The sequence below is a fragment of the Ptychodera flava genome, chromosome 13 (genome assembly GCF_041260155.1).
Source record: "Ptychodera flava strain L36383 chromosome 13, AS_Pfla_20210202, whole genome shotgun sequence".
NCBI classification, from domain to species: Eukaryota; Metazoa; Hemichordata; class Enteropneusta; family Ptychoderidae; genus Ptychodera; species Ptychodera flava.
The window spans coordinates 37,438,240-37,451,113 of NC_091940.1; the positions used below are offsets into that span (position 1 = coordinate 37,438,240).

Here is a 12,874-nt window from a genome sequence, read left to right on the forward strand (position 1 = left end):
CATTTAGTTTCGTCCGTTTCAGATACCAGATAATACTTCGGTAGTTTCCCTTGATCTAGGTGCCCTGCTTTAATTGTCGGCAACAGCTAGTACAGTTCCAACAACCCTCATTTATCAAAGGAAGATCAGCGAGGCTTCTTTCCTTGCTGGCATTATATTCCCGGAGTTCGTTCGAGCTGTTGGCCTTGCTAGGGCCTAGGAGATTGTAGCAATACATCCTGGTTTTTAGAAGGCGTATTCTTGAAGAATTTGACTGTGTTTTGCGAACATATGGATGAAATAATACCAGTTGTAATAGACAACAGGTTACTTTATTCATTGTCATCTCAATAGATCATTTGATGGCGGAAGTGCAAACGTTTTAGTGTCCATGCATCGGCAATAATATGCGAAATGATTGGCATCTATGTTTATATCATAACTTTCGATTATTTTATGTTTATATTGTACTTGATGTATATGCATATATTATTTTAGATCCTGTATAAACAAAAAATCTACAAATTAATTGTACTGTACAGGGTTAAGAGTATATAACTTTTTGTTTTGTTGTATTATTTTATACTAGTCTGCCTTTCATAAGAAAAAAAAATGTTTGCCCGACAAAAGAAAATAGCAATAACGGAATTGATATAACACCGAAATCTCGCACCCCATGAGGGTGTTACCGCCGGCAGGGAGGGGAAAGGCTGCTCCTAGTCTAATGCCTAACCCCATCTCCAGGTCAAAGCCTGGTAGCCCCAGCACGAGATTGTTAGGTCGCGCCTGGGATACGCCTAACTATCGCCAGGTGTACGAAAGTGCTCCTCTGTATTTAAATGACGGCAAAACAGCAAAACTCTATCATCAGTTTCTTTCAAGCTTAATCACCCATGATTAAACACTAAAGCAAATTGTAACTAGAGATATGGTTACTTCTGTCTACACATGGAAAATAAGAAAGTAAGGGAGAAGCGTGGAAAACGTTGATTATAACGTTGAAGGAGAGATTTTTGATGGAACTTTTCTTACGCAGCGTTCAGCAACATCGTTCAACATTTGAATGCATCTGCATAATAGTCATAAATTAAGCCAAGACCCAGGCCTTTACACACTGCATAATTAACACCTAATTGTTTAACACCTCGAACAGAGTGGTGGGGGAAGTTGCATTAACTTTCGATTAATTTTCCATAATTTTATTCTTTTGGTAATATACGCTTTCTGTTTCAAATCCAACGCTTTTGTTGAAAAAAAACATTGTAGATATTATACGAAGTTCGTCTTTCGACAATAAGGATGCATATTATCAAAGAGCCAGTCTCTACAACTTTGGTGAGTTCTTCCCTCGTTCTACTCCCCTTTGCAAGTTTGAAACAGCTACTACAGTACTTAACTTGTCATAACAGCGCCTGTATTTGTAGACTGCACTACTATTAGGCCTATATTGTGTTATTTGAATTTTAGTCCAAACCAGAATTCACTTGTCAACATTATAGTAACAACTCCGCCTACTCATGTACTAACCGAGTAGACATGCTCAATACTGTGTATCTCTTGTCAGTGAACTAATATCCATGAAGGTTCCACTGATATTGGAAAATGTTTAAGACAGGACACGAAAACAAAACACCAAAGCAAACACTTTGAATTGACAAGGGGTCAATCAGGGTCATTAACCTTACAAGTAAAGGATTTTAACGCATGTCATGCTTTGCTGTTTTTTGGTCTCGATTGATTGGGGAAAAATATTGAGCCGATGCCCAATTCTTTCGCGGGTAGATCTCTCCTGAAAAAAATGTATATCTTGCTCTGTCTGAACATTTTCCAATATTGGTGGAACCATTATGGATATTAGTTCACTGTCATGTGGATGGCTTTGGTTACTCACAAAGATCATCCGTAAGGATATTAATACCTGAGTTTCAGTTTTCTAGCCTGAGAAATGCTTGCTTAACTTGAGCTTCAGCTGTGAAAGATTCGAGAGAAATCAGTTTTAGCTCCCAATATGTTGTCCCATGTCGGTGGAAACTTTGTAGAGATTAGTTCACTGTCATGACGAGTACTTTGGTAACCCGCGAAGATAATGCGTAAGGAAAGTATTACCTATCTTTGGGTTTTCCAACATGCAGAAATGTTGTTCGTTTAATTAGAGATTAAGATATGAAAGATAGGTGACATATTAAAACAAGACATGAAAGATAAGGTGATACCAACAGTTTTCTACTCCTACGTATCTGTAAAAGAAGGTGAGGAGTTAGCGTCAGAAAATGTCCTATCAAGGTAGTCATACGGTGTGCGGGCGTTCTTGGTTACCCATAACCAAATTCAAAATTGTAGATTTCATCATAATTTGAACACATTTTGATCATCACTATTAACCACTGAACCAAATATCAACACTATCACACAATTTAAACAAATCTAAATAAGGTCATCCTTAGGGAACATGCATACAACACGATTGGAACTAATTTGGGATAATTGGATTTTCATATTTTGCAAATTTCTCAAAAGTGTTAGGTGCCATATAGCTAAATGTTGCAGTATCGCAAATTACTCATAAAAACAAGTGTGTGATATAAAAACAAAAGCAGATGAGATAACATTTGTAGATTAAATTGACATTACACCACCATCCAATTATCCTAAATTAGTTCCAATGGTGTTATACTAAGTGTTAAAGCTGTTGGACCAGCTGTTAAGGAGAACATTTTTGCTCAAGAATAGAAAATTTGCCTAAAAAATAAAAACTTGCACATTTCATCACAATCTGGACAAATCTTACTAAGGTCATCCCCAAGGACCTGTATTCCAAATATTGAAGGAATCACACTGGCCATTTTGAAGAAACTTGGAATGTAAAAAGTTGAGTGATGGCGGACAACGCCACACATCCACCTATATTATATGTTCCACATTGCTGACAATGGAGCTAAAAAAGGATTACTTACATTTTGGTGTTGATGCATTGACAATATGAACTTTTTGGCATTCTTTTTTTTTATCATATCACTAATCCAACAGGTGAACCTCATAACAGGACGAGGTATCCACAAACCAATGCCCAATGGAGCACTGAGGAGTAAAGTGCATTGTTCAAGGGCACAACTCTGTGCTAGAATCTCAAACTCACTATCCTCTGACAGTGAGTCAGTTATTCTGGAACTACCCGTTCTTGAGTTCAAGTGATACAGAATAAACTATACTTCATATAATGTTGGTGAAAATAGAAAGATGGGACTCTAGACATCTGTGATGGTTCAGAGCTACAACAGTTACTGCAGGCAGGAATCAATGTAGAAAAAAATGCCATTTCCTCTGAGTTTTAAGATTCTGTGCCAAGTATTGGGCTGACTGACAGCATAATGAACTGAAGAAATTTGGATTTCTTTTAGGATTTTTTAAAACTCTTATGGGTGATGAACTAGGAATAATCACCTCTTACCAGCTGAAAAATTGCCACGCCACTGAAAATGATCCAGAACCTTAAAAAATCCAAAATTCCCACATGTACTTTGTAAGATTTATCTAAAAGTTTTTGAACGCATTTAAATTTGCAGTTTTAACATATATTTTTGGCAAAGATGATAAAATTTTCCACATATCCAAATTTCATCGTCATTTGGAAGTATGATTATAAGGTCATTCCAAAGAACATCATCTTCTCCCACCCCCCACCCTCCCTCCCCTCTAAAAAAGGACCCATTGGATCTGGATAAGTGATTCAAAGAGAGGAGACTTTGGACAAAAAATGGCGAAAAAATTCTGAAAAATACAAATAATTCAAATTTTATGCTAAATTAAAATGTGAAATATACTGACTCTAAAAAATGTGTCCAAAGTATCAAAGTAACAACTGTTATTAGCTGAATTTTGTAAAATATATGAAAAAGCAGCATTGTGTAAATTTATGGATGCCACATCCATAAGACCGCATCAACTACATAATTCTCAAAGTCTTCTACATAAATTTGGAGGAAAAAGTTTTGAATTATATGGCCAACAAATAGGCCCATAGATGGACTGGCAGTCATATAGACAGACTGAAAAACATGCAGACTGACGAAGACATATGCCTTCAGCACATTGGGACTAAAAATGTGAGATAAGAATGCCAGTTTTTTGTGAAAGAAATTACACAGAAACTATGAAGACTTCAAATATCAGTTAAGCACTGGTTGTGTCTTGTTGACTTTATTGTCAAAAAGTACAATGAATACACAAATATGAAAAGCTATGTTCACTGGAGTTATACTCTGTGCTGGGAATAGAGAAGTTTGAAGAAAGTGTTTGTGGAGCATTGCTATAAGGAAAACAATATCAAGAATTTAAAGGTTTGAATTGCTTAAATTTGCTTCAAAAGAATATCTACAGTGAGAATAAGATCTAATAAGATCTAATAGTGAATTCCAGACAGAAGAGAAAGTGAGTAACCATGGAAAGTGATCCTAAAGACATCAATTTGAAGGTTCAAAAATATTCATTGCACGCAAAGTCTTTAAAATAAAGCTCATTTGGAGGAATCATAGTTCTTACAAGGAAAACAAAAAATGTTGAATATTTGAAATAAAACAGCTGGAACAAAGCTATGAGTGGCGTTACTTCTGTTTAACATGAAGCAAGAAATGGCACATAAACTTTCCAGAATTCATTTGGCACCAAGTGATACATTTGAAATTAGCCTTGCCAGAGTTGAAAATTTGAAGATAAGTTTTTATGTTTATAACCTTTAAATAAAGTGTACTGCTCAGTACAAGACTGACATATAACTTGAGATGACATGTAACTTGTTGAAGTAGAAACAATAAACTTTGTTTTACTTCTAGGTTGAGAAAGAAATAAAGTTTCTTCTACTATCAAAGTAGACTAGTCTTTCAAAATATCATTATCATGAAATCCACTCTATGACAACTTGAAATATTTTGTGTAAATCTGATTATCATGTAAGTCAAAAATTATCACTATTAAAGGATTTGTTGTAATAAACAAGCATACACAAACACATTTGATAGTCTGCAAACTTGAAGCACCATTTTGTGCCATTAAATTAAGAATAGCAATGCTGTTGTGTTGTGTAAGGTATCTAATGCATGTAACACACTGAAAAACTGCTTAAAGTCAATGGTATCTTCATCGCAACCAATTTCCATCTCTAAAATGCTGACACATTCAATGAAATCTTCAGATTTTGGGAATTTCATGGTCATTCATCAACATATATCTTACAGGTCAGAAAAATCAGAAAGATGGCATGTATGTGAAGCATCAATCGTATCTAATTTGTAAAAGACCAAATATTGAAACACTGAACGAAGTAATTTTCATGAGAACGATGAACATGAACTACCATACTGGGAAGAATTATTACCCCTGAGAAAGACATATTTACATATTCCATAAAGACTTTAACCCCTTGAAACATTAAAAACATTCACTGGGATAAATAAAGAAATAAAAAAATACTTGGCTGTAGCTTTCTACAGAAATATTTGCAAAATATTTTACATTATCCCTTGATAAATTTCATCTACTTATGAAAAATTGAGTATAAGTGCTTCAGGATTGAAATTTTAAAGCATGATTTTATCAAGAAATGCATTAAAAGTGAAGAAATACCCATGGAGTTGTGAAATATTGACTGAACTGTATCGAATGTTGCACTCATCAATATCATTTCAGCATGGGTATTGAATCGTTTTTTTAACTGTACTTCACAAAGTAAATATGTAACAACAGATTGAGATACAAAGTAACTTTTTAAAATTTATACTAACATACATGTTTCGATAGCAGACATTTAATACATTGTGCTTTGTATGCTTGTACTGAAGATGCAATTGCTAACTACATGTATGTAATCTTTTACTTTTCAGTTTATGTAACATTTTTGGGCTGTGCATGTAAGTTTGATGACCTTATTGATATTTGATTTTTGTGACTTGTATGAGAGTTTCTGGTGACCTGTACAGATAAATGAGTTTGGCTGTAAGCTCCTCTTCCAAGATGAACTCATTGCTCTCTCGCACCATGAATATATCCAAACAGAGACGGAGAATACGGTCTGGATTGGGAAGTTCCTCAAACATGATTTTGTAGGAGATACCACTGACAAACATTCTCACAAATCTTCCTACAACCAACACCAGTGACACATACAGACCAATGATTCTGCAAGGAACAAATTATATTTTGAGTTGAAACATTCTTGTCTGCTGCATCCTATTGATACCATATCAGTGTTTGAGAAGATAGGTAAATGATTTGGCATATCCAGTACCATTTCAATTATCCCCTGATATGATTGTACTGATACACCGAAGGTAACCCCTGTAACATGCTGTGCCGTGGGAATCAGTGCTAAATTTAGCTGGGTAATGCTCTTGACCAAACAATGCAGTGGACTAATGAATTCACTATCTGGACAAAAACCATGATTGTCTTTGACAATGGACAACAGGTCTTGCCATCCTTGTAGGATGACAACTGTATATTTCAAGGGTACAGACATCAAATGTTTCTAATACAAGCCGCGGCTTCAATTGGGAATTTTACGGTACATGTAATCTGCCTGCAATTTTCATGTGTAACATTAAATTACGAAAAAATGGAAAAAAGCATGTAACAACTTACCCATAACTTGTCAAGAAGGACAAGGCATCAGTGCTAACTCTGTCATTTAGTGCAACGATTGTTAAGTAATCATTAGGTTCTTCTTCAGGAAATATTTCATTGACTTTCCACCATTCAATGCTGGGTTCTATTGCTTGGTAAGATACTTGAAGTGACAGACTGCTGTAATTCTGTTCAGCTGTTCAGAGAAATGTGCATCTAGTTTAACACAACTTACACATCACTTTTAACTTCACAGCACTGCAAAATGTATTTTTTCACAGAAAATGATGACCCACTTAGGGTGACCTCTAATCTAAAGTGACACACCACTGACTTAAAAAAGTTCTCTTTGATGCACCACATTACTCACTGTATGTCAAAGTAAGGACTGGCACAATGACGTTAATTCATATCTTGACTCAAAGAGTTCAAAAATGCCATCAGATAAAGAGGCAACTATTAGTGAATAATAGTTACTGGTTAAAACAACAACTGCAACATGAATAAATATAAGATGTTCAATTCTACTGATCTTTTGGTCATTATTGATGAAATCATTTTTACAGAAGTAATGATGTTCCAAGATATGACATTATGCTACACAACTCAAACTTCACAAAAATGTCTAATAAAATTTGATTAGCACCCTTTGCTAACAGTATATTTGGAAACGAAATCACAGAAAGGATGAATGGATACTTGCTCACCTACAGAAATTGTTATGAATGGCATATGACAGGCAAAGAATCAATGACGGTGTGAGGACAACATTGAAAGAAATCTTGTTTGGCAGAATCTTTGCAACTTACTTGGTATGAGCATAGATGCTGGTCGGACTGAGCCTGATGCAGGGACCAGAACATATCTTGGGAAAAAGTGAGCAATTGCACTGTAGGGAGATGAACAGTGGATTGACAGTAAATAACTGACATTGAGATGATTGAAACAGAGAAGTGACATGCAAGTTGTCTATTCACATGGCTGTATGACTGTTTGCAATCTTATGGATAACAAGTTCAAAGACTGGTCTACCCACACTGTTGATTAATTCAAAATGCTTCACTTATCAGCGTATAGCTCATTATTCATAATGACAAATCAGAATGTGTACAACTGCATGCACTATAACCCTACCCTGCAATAAAATGTTGCACTTTGACTACTGCAGTGCTCTATGGTAAATGGTCACTGAAGACGTCATGTAAATAAGTTATAGCAATAAAAACAAATACATGTGAGTAAATATGTGCAAAGGAGTGCATACAATTCTATTGAAGTATGTTTATGCATATGGTTTGATTTGTACTGTCCGTTGGAAAACCAGGGTTCCCTGATTGCAACAGCATGGCTTACAGAACCCCATGTAATGATATCTATTGTACTTACACTGGGTTGGTTATGTTATTTTGCAGCATGGCAATCAATTCATTCCGAATTTTCTCTTTGCTTTCATCTAACGGATAGTCAGAGGTGTACCTAACTGTTTCCTGAACCAGTGTATTTGTTGGAATCCTGCATAAAATTAAACATCACACAACACATTCAGTTTTTTATCAAAGTTTGAGTGTCGTAGTCACTGAGGTATTGCTGAAGAATAGTTTTTACACTTACAAAATGATCATGCATCACTAAAGACTGTGACTAGTTGACAAACTTTGGAATACTGTCGTGTAAAGTTGTAGCTTGCAACAGTTTGCAATTTTCAATAAGGACAAAAATACATTTGATAAGTGTTCTCCTTTACTTCAAACAAGTTAAAAACCACTTAAACTAAAAACCACTTAAACTCAAAAAGAAGGCAATTGATTTTTATTATTTACAATGGGATTGCAGAACAGCAGTATTGAAAAAGAAAATATTGATGCGGCATTAATTATTTTTGACATCATTACAAATGGTTTACTGTTCCTGATCATGAACTGTGAGAAAACAATTTGGATATCAATATAGTCTGAAAGTTAAGCATACCTTGTAAAACTCAAGAAAAATTTGAGAATTGGAGTAGCATCTGTATCATTGAGTACATTGATAAGGTCTTGACGACTTGGTGGACTTATTGTCCATATGGAAGTTGAAGCACCATCTAACTGAGCTACATAGATATCTTCATATTCATAGCTCTTCAAGAATGACTGGATTGACTGGAAAATGGAAATATTATTTGATGATTTTATACTGTGAGTACAGTCTGGGTTGTGGGAAAATATTGTGATGTTGAAACACAGTTTTAATTTTCATATAGTGTTGAACTCAATAATGTGTGTCATTGCTATACGAAGACTACCAAAGAAGTTTACGGTAACATGCCTTGACAGAGAAATTTTGCTCAAACTCTCCTTTGAAAAAACTTGAACCATTTCCTTTAAAGTTTCATCAAGAATAAAAAGAATCAATGGTCACACGATAAATGTAGGTATTTGAGTTGAATATTGCCAAAAGTTTACCAATATTTGAAATTCCAAATGGCTGCTATACAATATGTCAACTCAATGGTGTTAAACTGTTTTCTGAATTTCACAATAACAAGACAGTGCATAGCTGTTATTCACATTAAGTTCACAAGTTTTAATATGAATCAGAATGCAAATCAGTAAGGTAGTGTAAGAATTTGGGTTTAAAAAATCTGTTCCCTTGGCAAATTCTACCTTAATTGCTAGAGTATGAGTAAAACTTTCCTAGTAGAAGAAGAAACTACATTGGAGGATAAGAGAGTACACTATAGGAGGGGCCTGTGATGTCATATAGATTGGGCCCTTTGACAAAGGGAAAATTCTGTCTTTTTGGTTTAACAGCATAGAAAGAAGTCACCATCACAATATAATTTTTGAGGAATACTCATAAATAGACAGATGTACAGACCATGGATATATAGTCAAAATTTATGCCTTAGGTATGTCACTCAAACATACTGACACGCATAGAAACGTGTTGGCTTACATGGGTGGCCAATAAGTTGCACGGTAATTCAAAGTCCACATGAGAAAATATCACTTACCAGACTACTGCTGAACTTTCCAAATTCTTGATCATATTGTCGTGGGGTGATTTGATTCAGATCTCCTTGTTGGGCACTCATCTCATACAAATACTGGAAATAGAAAAGGATTTTTCAGTGGAAATATTCTTAAGTGCTCAATGTACGGTAAATGGTAACCTTACATTTGTATGAAGTGTATTGTTATCTCTTGTGTATGATAAAGTAATGTTTAACTACTGTACTTGTGTGAGTGTAAATCCCTGCTTGTGTATAAGCCTCTCCATTGCATTCATAGGACTTTTGAAAATGCTGTACATCCGTGTAAAAGCACTTACCTTAGATTAACTTAAATATAGAAAGGTTTGGAGAGAATAATGGGTTGTTACAGCTGGTAAAATTACTTTTCAGATCAAAGAAACTATTAAAAGATGTTAAAACAATGGGACATTCAAGTTTCCGTGACAGAATTGTTGAGAAAATGGCACATACTTCTAGTACCTTTATGATTCTATGTCCCTGTTACTTAAATAGAATAGTCCCATTCCAAAGTCACATTCACCACTGTTTAATTTTAGTTCACATCCATGATGTTGGTTTTCATCCTCTAAATCTGCAATTTTATTTGTTTGAAGCAATTATCCTTTCAACTGTGCAGATTTTTACCAGTGACTATTACAATTTTCACTGCCATGTTGTTTTAACAAGACACAGACTGTTTGATAATGGAATGTTGAGTTGCTTTTACGTGCAGGCAATACATGCCAGTTCACAGTACAGACAATTGGTATGCTGTTGATGGATAGCATACCGGTACATGCTATCTTTGTTCAACGTTTACTTTTTATTCCAAGATATCATTCAAGTAGAAATTTCACCAAATTGTCACTTCTGTATCCAGGGATTGTGTCATCAGTTTAATATGAAACAGTGATATAAAATACTTGTGGCTGCGGTATACCAGGTCATGAGAGCGTCAGAATATAAATCTTGTCAGTAGTGTTTTTGTCCTTTACAATTTCTTTGTATGTAGTGGATATTTTGAAAGTGATTGAAAGTTCGAGTGATGTTCAATAACCATGCATAAATTAGCATAAATTAAGCATGTATGGCAGATAACATTGCTTGCTCTAGTAAAAGCCCCTCCCCCTGGTATAACAGCAGTTTTGTGTTGGTGGACTAGGGGCTTAAAATCAGACGAGCACAGTACTTCATTACATAGCGGTATTCTTGAACAAACGCAAAATGATACACAGATGTTTCAGGAAATTGAAATAAAAATTCTATGTTGTAACAGGTTTTAACAGTAATAGACATCAAATCAGGTCCAATAATCGTTATCATTCAAGGTAAACTATGAAATTTACCAGGTCCAAGGAACATATAGATGATGACAAAGGCAATGGGGCCATCTTGAACCACGAAATAGTGGTGGTACCAGGTGTTCGGAATGGGTAAGCGTACCCTGCCAGCTAGCCGCACCCGTCAAGATTGACCAAAAGCGACAAATTCATTGTTATTTGGTGAATTCACCAAATTACTTTTGTGAGTCAAAATTTGGTATGCTGTCACTCATCATTTGAGAAACAGACAGGTCATATTTGGATACAACATCTCCGTATCTACCGTAGAACTTCTTAAATGATTTCACTAATCTACTTTCTGAGAATCCTTGCCTCACTAACTTTTGAGCTAATAGGCTGTGTCTAACTCAAAAGTCTTCATATAGTCCAGTCAAAATAGGGTTAGACCCACCACAAATTGCAACAGAATTTTTTTCTTCAGAATGCATTTTAGAGAGGTACCCAGAACAACATATTAAAAGTTTACTCGAATCCACCTTGGGGAAATATGCCTAATTTGCATAAATCAAATATGGCGGCCAACCATCGGACAAAATAACATAATTGGCCATATATCACATGTTAAACAAGCTATTTCAGTGATTTCAAAGTCTGACACTAGTTATTTGGCTCGGGGAATCATTTTGGAGGTATAATATTTCATATAGGCACTTCACTAATTTGCATAATTCCAATATGGCGGCCAACATTCCTACAAAATACATTTTTGGTCATATACCGTGTATTAAACAAGCAATTTCAGTGATTCCAAAGTTAAAAGTATATTTCTATAGCATGAACAAACGATTTTCGAGATGCAATGATTTGCATTGGCACTTTGTTAATTTGCATAAATCCAAAATGGTGGACAACATTCCTACAAAGGTCATTGTCGGTCATATACCACACATTAAACAAGCTATATCAGTGATTTTAAAGTTTTAATATTTTTCTTGTACATGAAGAAACACTTTCAGTGGTTCAATTTTCTCAAAGGCCCTTTGATAATTTGCATAAATTAAATATGGCTGCCATATTAATGTCAATTTCGTAATAGCTTCTAATATAAATAAGGGTTTGATATAGGTTTTAGCACTAGGAATCTATCGAGAAGAAACTGTTGTCCTTGGACATTTATTTTGAAATTTTGATTTTTCTATATATGACGACTGTTAATGATTGTTAGTCTTCTAAATAATATATTCTCTTTCTGAACATAACATTGGGTTCATCTGTGTACGGCATTTTTGTAATTTGTATGGGTGTTTATCACTGTACAGTGTCAAAAAATGTAATCTGTAATGTTTACTGTTAAAAAAGACGTGTTCAACATCTTAAGTTTTTAATTTAGATTGAAGCCCTTTCTTATGGATGGGTGCATCTTTATAAGACCCCCCTTGATGATAGGCAAGAATTCATTACATTTAACAGCAAAGATACAATAAACAAAACAAAGCTAAAAAACAGAAAAATGACATGACCATGAAAAAATGCCACAATACGCACAAATTAAAACGTAGCACTATTGCAAACAATGTCAAATTCATAAAAACTTTAAGGACACGCAAACTCACAAAAACTGGATACTGCATGCTTTAGCAAAGGCTTATAATTAATCCAAACACAGAATCCAACTATTACACAATACAAACAAGTACACCAGGAGTCGTTTTTCCAAGTGTCATTTTTCCAGATGTACATGTTTGTATCGTGTAACAGTTGGATTCTGTTGGGCTGATGAGTTGTTTGAATTAATGTTAAACCTTCGCTAAGCATGCAGTTTTCAATTTTTGTGAGTTTGCGTGTTGATCAAGTTTTTAAGAGTCTGACATTGTTTGGCAACAGCGCTAAGTTTTAATTTGTCTGTATTGTGTCATTTGTTATTTTTGATCACACTATTTTTTGTTTCTGCATTATTATTATTATTTTTGTTGTGTTTATTTTTATTGTATTTTGCTGTTAT

The 12,874-nt window shown here is 34.8% G+C and overlaps 1 protein-coding gene across 20 annotated transcripts in view; it reads right to left on the reverse strand.

The window, feature by feature from the left end:
* Nucleotides 1-4,137: 4,137 nt before the first annotated feature.
* Nucleotides 4,138-12,874, reverse strand: part of LOC139148365 (piezo-type mechanosensitive ion channel component 2-like) — a 103,345-nt gene continuing 94,608 nt past the window's right edge. For all 20 annotated transcript variants that reach the window (XM_070719779.1, XM_070719772.1, XM_070719774.1 and 17 more), the window contains 6 exons: nucleotides 9,590-9,682; nucleotides 8,563-8,735; nucleotides 7,981-8,106; nucleotides 7,404-7,483; nucleotides 6,613-6,790; nucleotides 4,138-6,150 (listed from right to left, as the gene is read on the reverse strand). The gene's annotated coding sequence lies outside the window, so the exon portion shown is untranslated. The remainder of the gene's footprint in view (nucleotides 6,151-6,612; nucleotides 6,791-7,403; nucleotides 7,484-7,980; nucleotides 8,107-8,562; nucleotides 8,736-9,589; nucleotides 9,683-12,874) is intronic.